At 44.2% G+C, this 12,590-nt stretch overlaps 1 protein-coding gene across 10 annotated transcripts in view; it reads left to right on the plus strand.

Moving 5' to 3' along the window:
- msi2b (musashi RNA-binding protein 2b) overlaps nt 1-12,590 on the plus strand; it is a 642,445-nt gene that overhangs the window by 524,869 nt on the left and 104,986 nt on the right. The gene's annotated exons all lie outside the window — the stretch shown is intronic.

Below are 12,590 nucleotides of genomic sequence, written 5' to 3' on the forward strand. Positions count from 1 at the left end.
GTGGGGGGGTGTGGTTTGGAAGGTAGGACCCTCACGCTTTTCCCCCTTCCCTAGCAACAGCAGCGGTGAAGCAAAAACGCGAAAGAGCCGCGAGAGGGGAAAAACAAGTGGAGAAGGAAATTAAGACTCTGTAATCCCTCTGGCATCTGCTTTTGTTTAGTCAGGCCCCTGCTGGCTGTGTCGCCTCTTCATCGAGAGCGTGAGGCAGCAAAATGAGAGAAGAAAACCTCTTTGCACATCCTGTGGCAGATCCAATAGTGGCCTTCAAGCCAAGAGGGCAAATGGCTGCAGGGATTGGTAGCACAGAAGGAGGCCATTGGGCCCGTACTAATCATGCCAGCACGGCAGGAGCAACTGATTCTAACTCTGTGTGTAAAAAAGGAGTGCGATGTTTTACAGCAGACTGCTGTAAAATCAGAGCTAGAATCGGGCTGCTGTCTGTAAGGAGCCTGTACGTTCCGCCCGTCACCGCATGGGCTTCCTCCAAAGACGTACAGTACAGGTTAGTGCTAGTGATTCATAGGCATGCTATTATATTGGCACCAGAAGCGTGGCGTCACTTTCAGGCTGCCCAGCACTATTGTCACTGATTTGATTTGATAAAACTTCCCTTTAGGATAAGTTGACAAGCGAACGATATCTGTGCTGAACGTGATGCCAGATTAGGTGTTACCTGCATTTGATGTAAAGAAATGTCATGGATTCAGCTAGGTTGATTCAGGATAGTTCAATGTCATTCCCAGTACACGAGTGTAAAGGAGAACCAAATAATTGTTAACTCCAGATCCGATGCAGCACAAAAATAAAACACAATTTATATATTATATACATGATTGATTGTGTGTCCATAAAATGATGCTGGACACAGGAGAGTCTGTACGTAAGGTGATTGACAAGAAATGATAAAGTGGTGGAGGACTTCCTGCCTGCCACACTGCAGTTTCTGTACCGTGCAGTGATGCAGCTCTCTACTGCACGTCTGTAGAATGGCGTGAGTACCAGTGTGCATAATCCAGCTCTCTTCCGTCTCCTCCAGAAAGTAGTAGTGTTGGTGTGTTTTCCTGATTGTGGAGGGTGTGTTCTAGGACCATAAGGGGTTGTGCGAGGCAGGTCCTCCCAGGAGTTTGAAGCTGCTCACAGTTTCCACTGCTGTGCCGCTGATGTAAAGAGGGCTGCGAGTGCTACGAGTTCTCCTGAAGTCGATAATCTTCTCTTTTGGAGGGCTGACTTGGAGGAAGAAGTTATTTGCTTGGCACCAGGCCTCAAGCTCCTCCACCTCCTCTGTAGACCTCCTCACCATTGTTGGTGATGAGACTCACCTCTGTCATGTCACTGGTGACCTTGGGTGTCTGGCCATGCGGTCATGTGTGAGCAAATACTGAGGAGTTACTAGCAGAATTAGGCCATTCAGCCCATTGAATCCTTTCTATCATTCAATCATGGAAGGCCAATAACACGCTCTTGGGTTCACAGTCATAGAGCACTATGACGCCGAAAGAGGCCCTTCAGCCCATCTAGTCCGTGCCATGCCCAGTCCCATCGACCTGCTCCTGGTCAGAGTCCCATAGACTCAGGAGCAGAATCAGGCCATTGAGCCCATCGTGTCTGCTCCAACATTCCATCATTACCAATTTACTGTCCCTCTCAACCCCATTTTCCTAATTTGTCCCCATAAATTTTTGTTGCCCTTACTAATCAAGAACCTATCAACCTCCACTTTAAATATAGCTCCATGGCATGGCCATCTGTGACAGTGAATTTCAAATTTTCACCACTCTGGCTAAAACCTGGAGAGGAGATTTACAAGGGTGTTGCCTGGTCTGAGTTATGGAGAGAGCTTGAACAGATTGGGACTTTATTCATGGCAGCACAGCAGAATGAGGGGAGATGTTACAGAGTTATGAGGAGCTTTTATTAAGGTGATTGTGCACTTTTTTTCACATGGGGGTGGGGATCAAAGGCACAGGTTTAGGCTGAGAGGATATTTAAGAGTTTCACTCCATGGATATATAATAGAATTTCTTCAATGGTTTCAATATCTCCGTTAATCAATTCAAACATTTCACAAGAACGTGATGTAATAGCCAGGCTGTTTTCCGCAGACAGCTGATGGGTGACTCCACAGTCCTTTAGGGTCATCAGAAGGTTCGGTAGGCTTGACCCTGAGAGAATTACTCTGCTTAACAGAGCAGCCAGAGCCCAATAGCAGAATCAGAATCAGGTTTATTATCACCGGCATGTGACGTGAAATTTGTTAACCTAGCAACAGCAGTTCAAAGCAATACATATCTAGCAGAGAGAAAAAAAATTAAAATAATAATAATAATAAACAAACAAGTAAGTTAATTACATATATTGAACAGATTTTAAAAAACATGCAAAAACAGAAATACTGTATATTGAAAAAAAGTGAGGGAATGTCCAAAGATTCAGTGTCCATTTAGGAATCGGATGGCAGAGGGGAAGAAGCTGTTCCTAAATCGCTGAGTGTGTGCCTTCAGGCTTCTGTACCTCCTACCTGATGGTAACATTGAGAAAAGGGCATGCCCTGGGTGCTGGGGGTCTTTAACAATGGACGCTGCCTTTCTGAGACACCACTCCTTAAAGATGTCCTGGGTACTTTGTAGGCTAGAACGGAAGATGGAGCTGATTAGATTTACAACCCTCTGCAGCTTCTTTCGGTCCTGTGCAGTAGCCCCCCCCCCACCCCCCCCCCCCATAGTAGACGGGGATGCAGCCTGTCAGAATGCTCTCCACAGTAATTAATAGAGAACACAGCCACATCCTCTTTGCTTATCATCCATAGTGTATCGTTCGCTGAAGGTGGAATCTTATGTGGATAGGGTGGTGAAGAAAGCTTTTGGTTTGCTGGCCTTTATAAATCAGAGCATTGAGTATAGGAATTGGGATGGAATGTTAAAATTGTACAAGGCATTGGTGAGGCCGAATTTGGAGTATTGTGTACAGTTCTGGTCACCGAATTATAGGAAACATGTCAACAAAACAGAGAGAGTACAGAGGAGATTTGCTAGAATGTTACCTGGGTTTCAGCACCTAAGTTACAGAGAAAGGTTGAACAAATTAGGCCTTTATTCTTTGGAGCGTAGAAGGGTGAGGGGGGACTTGATAGAGGTATTTAAAATTATGAGAGGGATAGATTGAGTTGACGTGGATAGGCTTTTTCCATTGAGAGTAGGGGAGATTCAAACAAGGGGACATGAGTTGAGAGTTAGGGGGCAAAAGTTTAGGGGTAACACAAGGGGAAATTTCTTTACTCAGAGAGTGCTAGCTGTGTGGAACGAGCTTCCAGTAGAAGTGGTAGAGGCAGGTTTGATTTTGTCATTTTAAAAAAATTAGATAGGTATATGGACAGGAAAGGAATGGAGGGTTATGGGCTAAGTGCAGGTCAGTTGGACTAGGTGAGAGTAAGCATTCGGCACGGACTAGAAGGGCCAAGATGGCCTGTTTCCGTGCTGTAATTGTTATATGGTTAACAATGTGACAAACATCTGGAGATGTACAACGGAGAGTATCCTGAGAGTGTCACAACCCAGCAAGGATACACCGATGCCCGAGAATGGAAAAGGCTATAAAAAGAGGTGGGTTGAGCCCTGTCCATCACAGGACACCATTAAGAACATTTACAAGGAGCCCTGCCACAAGAAATCAGCATCCATCATCAAGGACTCCCACCATCCAGGCAAGGCTCTCTTCTTGCTGCTACTATCAGGGAGAAGGTACAGGAACCTTAGGCCCCACACCTCCAGGTTCAGGAACAGTTATTCCCCATCAACCATCAGGCTCCTGAACCAGCGTGGATAATTACACTCATCTCCACACTGAACTGATTCCACAACCAACAGACTCACTTTCATGGACTCGACAACTCATTCTCTATTACTGATTTTACATTATTTATTATCTGCATGATTTGTCCTCTTTTTCTTGTTGTTTGCTTGTTAGTCTTTGTTTCATGTAGTTTTTCATTGATTCTATTGTATTTCTTTGTTCTACTGTGAATGCCTGTAAGAAAATTAACCCCAAGCCAGGATATGGTGACATATCCCTACTTTGAACCTGAACTGTGAGTGGAAAAGGATTTGGAGTCAGGCTGAGTTGAGGAAGTTTCTACAAAGGTACTGGTGGAATGTTTGTGGAACAAATACATTTCATTGTAACCAGTCCAACGTATTAACAATTGCCAGCATAAAGCCAGTAATTTCTTGTGTGAATGTCTTCAGCAACTATCATAAACACAACACACATAAAATCGTATGGAAACTCAGCAGGTCTGGCAGCACCAATGGAAGGGAATAAAGAGTCGATTTTTCGGGCCAAGACCCTTCATCAGAGCTGGAAAGGAAGGGGGCAGAAGCCATAATAGGAAAGTGGGGGGAGCGGGGGAAGGAGTACAACCTGGCCGATGAAGAGTGGGGGAGGAGGGAAGGGGGGGAATGAAGTAAGAAGCTGGGAGGTGATAGGTGGAAAAGGCTGAGGTTGAAGGAATCTGATAGGAGAGGACAGTGGACCTCGGCCACCTCTTGTGCCCCGTACCTTAATTGTCTTGTTATCATCTCCATCTCCCATGGGTTAAGTCAGTGCCAGCTTGTGCAAGGGCTGGTGTGGCCTGTTGTTGAGGTAGCCGCTGTGTGCATTTGCTAATTTAGCTGATTTGACCAGGAATGAGTTAAATGAAATCTCTCCCGGACCACATCAGCGAATTCCCAGACGGAGTCCTGTTTTCCCAGGGTTGTGAAACCTTTGAAGTCCCTACGACAAATGCCCTTCATCCTTACGCTGTCTGCTCTGACTATTTGAAGTAAGTTTATTAATAAGCTTTTGTGTGCTAATGAAGTCGTACATCTGTTTGAGTCTGTCAAACGGGTGGAGGTTTTCAGAGAGAAATGATGGGAAAAGGCTTGTGTTTCCACGGTAACCCTCGTGGTCATGAGGCCTTCCAAAGCCTTTCACAGTCAAGGGAGGGCCCTCTGCAGTCCAGTAAAGGTTATAAAATGGGAAATTGGCAGCAGTCAATTTGCGCACAGTAGGCTCCCGTAAATGGCAATGTGATGATTTCTTTTTAGTATGGTTGAATGAGGAATTAATAAACGCCAGAGCAGAGGTGGAAAATTCCCCTGCTGTTTAAAATAGAGCTGTGGGATCATCTCTGTCCACCTGAAAGTACAGATGTTTCAGTTTTATATCTTATCCAAAAGACTGAAACTTCCAACAGTGTTGTATTCCTTTGTGCTGCTCCAAAGTGATACTCCAACACACAACCTCATCTCAGAGCTCTGACCTGCCTTCATATCATTAACTCTTCCATACTGAGAGAAAAGTAAATCCTCCCGCTTCATTCAGGGACAATATCTCTTTAATTTCTTTCCAACTGCAAGGCTGGCTTATGGCGCCTGAATAAATCTTATAAGCCCCCTCAACTGCTCAACAGTGGGGAACCCTAACACCATTAGCGACGGAATAGTAGCACGATTGGTAGGCCCACTGCCTCACAGAATCAGGGACAAGTGTTCGATTCCCACGTCCACTTTGGGTGCTCTCCCTGTGACTGCAAGGGTTTCCTCCAGGTGTTCTGGTTTCCTCCCACGTCTCAAAGACATGCAGGTTGGGAGTTTAATTGGGCCGTGTAAATTCCCTGCACTGTGTGGGTGAGGGAGCTGAGGGGAATGTGGGAGAATTAAAAAGGAACCATGGAAGTGGATATTCAGAATCAGAATCAGGTTTATTATTGCTGGCATATGTTGTGATATCTATAATTTTCTGGCAATAGTACTGTGTAATACATAAAATTCATCATTACGTTGTGAAAAATACATATACAAAAATAAATGGTGCCAAAAAAGGACAAAATAGTGAGGTAGTGTTGATGGATTAATTTATTCTGTTCTGAAATCTGATGACAGAGGAGAAGAAGCTATTCCTGAATTGTTGAGTGTGTGTCTTCAGGCTCCTGTACCTCCTCCCTCATGGTAACAATGAGAAGAGGGCATGTCCTGGGTGGTTAGATAGATAGACAGAGAGAGAGTGAGAGAGAAGGGAGTTGCAAGGTAGCGTTCACAGGCCATTCAGAAATCTGATGGCGGAGGGGAAGAAGCTGTTCCTAAAGCATTGAGTGTTGTTCTTCAGGCTCCTGTACCTCCTCTCTGATAGCAATAATGAGAAGAGGATGTGTCTTGGGTGGTTAGATAGATAGAAAGAGAGAGAAGGGAGTAATGGGAAGAGACCATATCCTGGGTGGTAGGGGTCTTAACGGTCCTTTGACTCATATCCCTTTAAGTTTTCCTGTCTATACCAGTTCTCCCACAGACAGCTCCCCATAAGCATAGTGATGAACAGATGGCCAGTTTCCTCAGTGATATTAAGTGATGGAGAAATATTGGCCGGGACGTGCTGGAGGCCTCCCAGCTCCTCTCTGAAGTAGTGTTTCAGTATTTTCACAGAGGGTAGAAGTGGCCCTGGTTTAGCGTCTCATGCAAAGATAATCAATACTCTATTGGACTGTGTTCAGGATGCTGACGTTGGCACCTGCTATTGCTAGACTGGTGCAGTTTGTGACTGTGATTGAAAAGATATATTTGTATATACCCGAGAGATTCTGCGGATGCTGGAAACCTTGAGCAGCAGGCACAAAATGCAAGAATAACTCCTGATTAAAGGTGTTAGCCCAAAACATCAAGTGTTCATTCCCCCTCCATGCTGTCTGACCTCCCGGCCAACATTTCAGATCATTAGACATAGGGGCATAATTAGGCCATTCGGCCCATCAAGCACACACCGCCATTCATCATGGCAGATTTATTATCCCTCTCAATCTCATTCTCCTGCCTTCTCACCACATCCCTTGATGCCACTAATCAAGAACCTATCAACCTTCCTTTTAAGTATACGGTACTCAGTGATTTAACCTCTATATCCACCAGTAGCAATGAACTCCACTGATTCACTACCCTCTGGCTAAGCAAATTCCTTCTCATCTTTGTTTTCTATGGATGTCTGTCTCATCTGATGCTGTGCCCTCAGGTCCCAGTCTCACTCACTACAGGAAACATGTTCCCTGCATCCACTCTATCCAGACCTTTCAGTATTCGTTCGGTTTCAATGAGATCTTCCCTCTTTCTAAACTCATCTGGGTACAGACCCAAAGCAATCAAATGCCCCTCATGCATTAACCATTTCACTTCTGGAATCATTCTGATAAACTTTCTCTGGACCCTCTGCGATGCCAGCACATCTTTTCATAGATCTTATCAGGTGCCTCCAAGTACCCCTTCAGTTCAGCCTTAATAATGAATAACATCTTTCCAACCACTGAAGTCAGGCTAACTGGCCTACAATTTCTTGTCTTTTACCTCCGTTCCTTATTAAAGAATGGAGTGACATTTGCAATTTTCCAGTCCTCCAGAACCACTCCAGAATCTAGTGATTCCTGAAAGATCATATAAATGCCCCCTTGTTCTCTTCCGCTACCTCCTTCAGAATCCTGGGGTGTATTCCATTGGTTCAGGTGATTTATCTGCCTTAAGACTTTTCATTTTCCCAAATACCTCCCTTGGTAATAGCAGCAACACTCACTTCTGCCCCCTGACATTCTTGAATTTCTGGCATAGTGCTAATGTCTTCCATAGTGAAGACTGATGCATAATACTAATTAAATTCCTTCGCCATTTCTTTATCCCCCATTACTACCTTTCCAGCATCATTTTCCAGTGGTTCAATATCCGTTCTTGCCTTCCTTTTGCTCTTTATATGTCTGAAATAACTTCTGGTATCCTCTTTTATATTATTGGCTAGCTTCCCTTCATCTTTCATCTTTTCTCAGCTTATGGTTTTATAGCAGCCTTCTGTTGGTTTTTATATGCTTCCCAATCCTCTACCTTCCCACTAAGTTTTGTTATATTGTATGCCCTCTCATTTGCTTTTATGCTGTCTTTGACTTCCCTTGTCAGTCACGGTACTCATCATCCATTTAGAATACTAGTTTATCTTTGGGATCTATCTATACTGCATCTTTCGAACTGTCTCCAAATATACCAGCCATTATTGTTCTGCCGTCATCCCTGCTAGTGCCCCTTCGAATCAACTTTGGTCAGCTTCTCCCTCGTGCCTTTGTAATTCCATTTATTCCGCTGTAATACTGATACATCTGCCTTTGGCTTCCCCCTCTTGTGTGAATTCTATCATATTATGATCACTGCTTCCGAAGGGTTCCTGCCTTAATCTCCCCAATCAAATTTTGTTCATTACACAACACCCGATCCAGATTTGCTGATTCCCTAGTGGGCTCATCTACAAGCTGCTCTAAAAAGATATCTCCTAGGCATTCTACCATTCCCTCTCTTGGAATCCAGCACCACCTAGTTTTCCAATCTACACCTATCGTGACATTGCCTTTACATGCCTTTTCTATCTCCCATTGTAAATTCTGTCCCATATCCTGGCTTGGAGACTGATATACTACTTCCATTAAAGTCTTTTTACCCTCGGAGCTTCTCTACTCTACCCGCAAGGCATCTGTATCTTATAATCATGTGTCATCTAACTCTAACCTAACCATCAGCGTTCGATTTCATTTTTTACCAACAGACTCACCCACTCTATCTACCTACCTGTCCCGTGTTACAAGGTGTATCCTTGGATGTCGGGTTCCCAACTATGATCTGCTTTCAGCCACAACTCAGCAATATCCACAATGTTGTACCTGCCAGTCTCTAACTGTGCTACAAGATCATCTACCTTATTCCGTATACAGTGTGCATTCCAAATATAACACCTTCCATCCTGTATTCATCACCCTTTTTCGATTTTGCCCCCACGTTACACCTCAAAGCATCCCACTAACTGCAGTTTTGCCCTATCATCTGCCTGTCCTTCCTCGCAATCTCACCACACATGGCCTTTGTTTGTAAACCAGCGGCCCCACCCTCAGCCCTATCACTCTGGTTCCCGTTCCCCTGCCAAATTAGTTCAAACCCTCCCCACCAGCTCTAGCATTCACCTTCCCCCTTTAGAATGCTGTGGACTCGATCTGATACCTGGGAGGCAACATACCATCCGGGTATGCTTTACACGTCCACAGAACCTGCTTTCTGTTCCTCGAATTATGGAATCCCCTATCTCTACAACACTCCTCTTCTCCCCCCCTTCCCTTCCGAGCCTCAGAAACAGACTCAGTGCTAGAGACCTGCTCACTGTGGCTTCTCCCTGGTTGGTTGTCCCCCTCCCCGAACAGCATCCAAAGCGGTGTATTTATTATTAAGGGGAACGACCACGGCAATACTCCGCACAGGCTGCCTGTTCCTTTTCTCTCTCCTGACAGTCAGCCAGGCACCTACCTCCTGCAACTTAGGGGTGACAAACTCCTTTTTGTTCCCATCAATCACCTCCTCGTTCTCCTGAATGAACCGAAGGTCATCGAGCTGCAGCTTAATGTGGTCTCTGAGGAGCTGCAGCTCCAGTTCCTTAATTCTGTCTCTAAGGAGCTGCAGCTTGGTGCACTTCGAGCGTGTGTAGTTATCAGGGAGAATGGATTACTCCCAAAGTTCCTATATCTCACACAAGGAATACCACTAACTCCAGATCCATTCTCAGCACACTAACTATGTACTGACAGGAAAAAAATTACTAGAAACTTACTTACAACCTCCACCTATGCCTTGTTGAACGGAAGTTGGACCACTTTAACACTGTGCAATACTGAGGGAGTGTGGCACTGTCGTTTAGTACAAGTTACCATTGCTAACTGGTGGTTGTTAATGACCTTCAAACATGATCATCTCTGATTAATGAGGGGTGAACACAACTGCCACCTGGTGGATTATGCTGACAGTGCAGGATTCAAAGTACATTACACAAATGTGGCAGTCTAGTTAACTTGACAGATCTGAAACCCAACCAGAGTTTGAAGTAAATTTATTATTCAAGTACATATATGTCACCGTAAACAACGCTGAGATGTGTTTTCTTGCGGGCATACAGAGTAAATCCAAGAAACTCGCTAGAATCGATGGAAGATTGCACCCAACAGGACAAACAACCAATGGGCAAAGGACAACAAACTGTGCAAATACAAAAGAGAAAATAATAATAATAATAATAATAATAAATAAACAATAAATATCAGGAACGTGAGATAAAGAGTCCATGAAAGTTGAGTCCATAGGTTGTGGGAACAGTAGATGGAGTGAGTGAAATTGAGTGAAGTTATCCCCTTTGGTTCAAGAGTCTGATGACTTAGGGTAGTGACTGCTCCTGAGCCTATTGATGTGGATGCTGGGGCTCCTATACTTTCCTCCTGATGGCAGCAGTGAGAGGAGAGCATGTCCAGGATGGTGGGGGTCCCTGATGATGGATGCTGCTTTCCTGCGACAACACTCCATGTAGATGTGCTCACTGGTTGGGAGGGTTTTCCCCATGTGGACTGGGCCATACCCACTAATTTCTGTGGGATTTTCCATTCAGAGACACTGGTATTGTCATACCAGGCAGTGATGCAATCAGTTAAAATGTTCCTAACCGCGCATTTATAGAAGTTCGTCAGAATTATAAATGTCATCCTGAATCTTCACAGACTCCTAAGGAAGCAGAGGCAATGCCGTGCTTTCATCTTAATCCATTTACGTATGCGCTGGATCCAGGACAGATTCTTTGAAATAACATCAAGGAATTTAAATTTGCCGATCCTCTCCACCACTGATTCCCCAGTGAGGATGGCTCCTGGACCTCTGGGTTCCTCCCCCTGAAGTAATAATCAGCTCCTTGGTCCTGCTGACATTGAGTGGTTGTCACACCACTCGGGCAGATTTTCAAACTCCCTCCTACATGCTGATTCATCAGCCACCTTTGATTCAGCCAAGGACAATGGTGTTGTTAGCAAACTTAATTTTGCCATGGGAACCAGTGCTTCACCTCACAAACATAAGTGTAAAGCGAGTAGAGCAGGGGCTAAGCTCACAGCTTTGTGGTGCACCTGTTATCAAACTTGTCTGTGTTTTCCCATTTCATATTTGAAATGAAAAGTAAAGCGATATTGCCTCCCTAGGAAAGAATAACAGTAGTGGAGACATTCCAGAAGAGATGCACCCTCCTAATTCCAGGGAAGAAAGGGTTGTCCCATCAAAAGAGGCAAAGGAAATTGGAGTTTAGAAGAATGATAGATAATTTTATTGAAAGGCTTAACATCCTGAGGAGTTATGAGAGGGAAGATGTTTAACTTTTTTCTCAAGTAGGGGAGTTTTGAACAAGGTGACGGGTTACAAATTAAGGGGGCATATATTAATGCTGAGATGCTAAGACTGTCTTTGCACAGAGGATAGTAAATTCCTGGAAATTTTGACAGCGGAGAGGTTACAAAAACTAGATTACTGGAAGCACTTAAAGGGGAAATGAAGGGCTGTGTACAAAAGTATGAACGTACATGTGAGGATTTAACTGTTTGTGTGTGTCATAGAGTCAGACATTTGAGAAACACAACATCCAGTCTAATTCATCCAAAGTGCTTTCCTGGGCTAGACCCATTTGTCTGCATTGGGCCAAATCCATCTAAACCAAGGCTTCCCAACTTATACAATAAACTAATATCATTAAGCAAGGGGTCCATGGACCCCAAGTTGGGAACCCCTGGCCTAAACCATTCCTATCCATTAATCTGTCCACATATTGTAGAGTCAGTAACTACTACAATAGTTACTGTAGTAATGAACAGGCCCTTCATCCCATTTAGTCCATGCTCACCTGATCTTCTGCCCAGTCCCATCTACCTGCACCAAGACTTTCAGACTTCTCCCATTCACGTACCTACCTGAACTTCTCTTCAATGGCATAATTCAACCTTCATCTACCATTGGGTGTCTTTAAGGCATAGATTGTTGATTGGTAAGTGGGGGGTTAGTGTTATGGAGCGAATGGGGTTGTAAAAAAATATCAGCCGCAATTGAACGACAGAGAGGAGTTGATGGGCTGAATGGCCTAAAGTACATAGAATAGTAAAGCACAGGAACAGGCAATCCTGCCCACGATGTTGAACCAAACTAATTTGACCTGTAATTAAATCCCTAACTAACTAAGCTCTTCTGCCAACACAGATGCCTGTATCCCTCCAGTCTCAGCATATTCATGTCCTATCGACACCTCCATCACCCTTGTCTCTGCCATCACTCCGACACCTCATTCTAGAGACTCTCTCTGTGAGAGAGAGGAGAGTGAGAAAGAGAGAGAGAAAGAATGAAGATTGAGTGAGAAAGAGACAAAGAGAAGAAGAGAGAGAAAATGAGAGAAAGAGAGAGGACGAAAGAGACAATGAGAGAAAATTGGAGAGAGATAGTGACAGAGAATGACTGGGGAAGAAAGAGGCAATGAAAGAGAGAAAATAAGGGAGAGAGACAATGAGAGAGAATGAAGAATGAGAGAAAGTGAGGGATGAGAAAGAATGAAAAAGAAAATGAGAAAGAGAGAGAGAATGTGAGAAACAAGATTCAGGATTCACTTATTATTAAAGAATGTATAAATTATACAACCTTGAGATTTGCTTGCTCAAGCAAATAAGAGAATGAGGGAGGGAGAAAGAGTTAAGAGAG

The sequence above is a fragment of the Hypanus sabinus genome, chromosome 6, assembly GCF_030144855.1.
Source record: "Hypanus sabinus isolate sHypSab1 chromosome 6, sHypSab1.hap1, whole genome shotgun sequence".
Classification (NCBI taxonomy): Eukaryota; Metazoa; Chordata; class Chondrichthyes; order Myliobatiformes; family Dasyatidae; genus Hypanus; species Hypanus sabinus.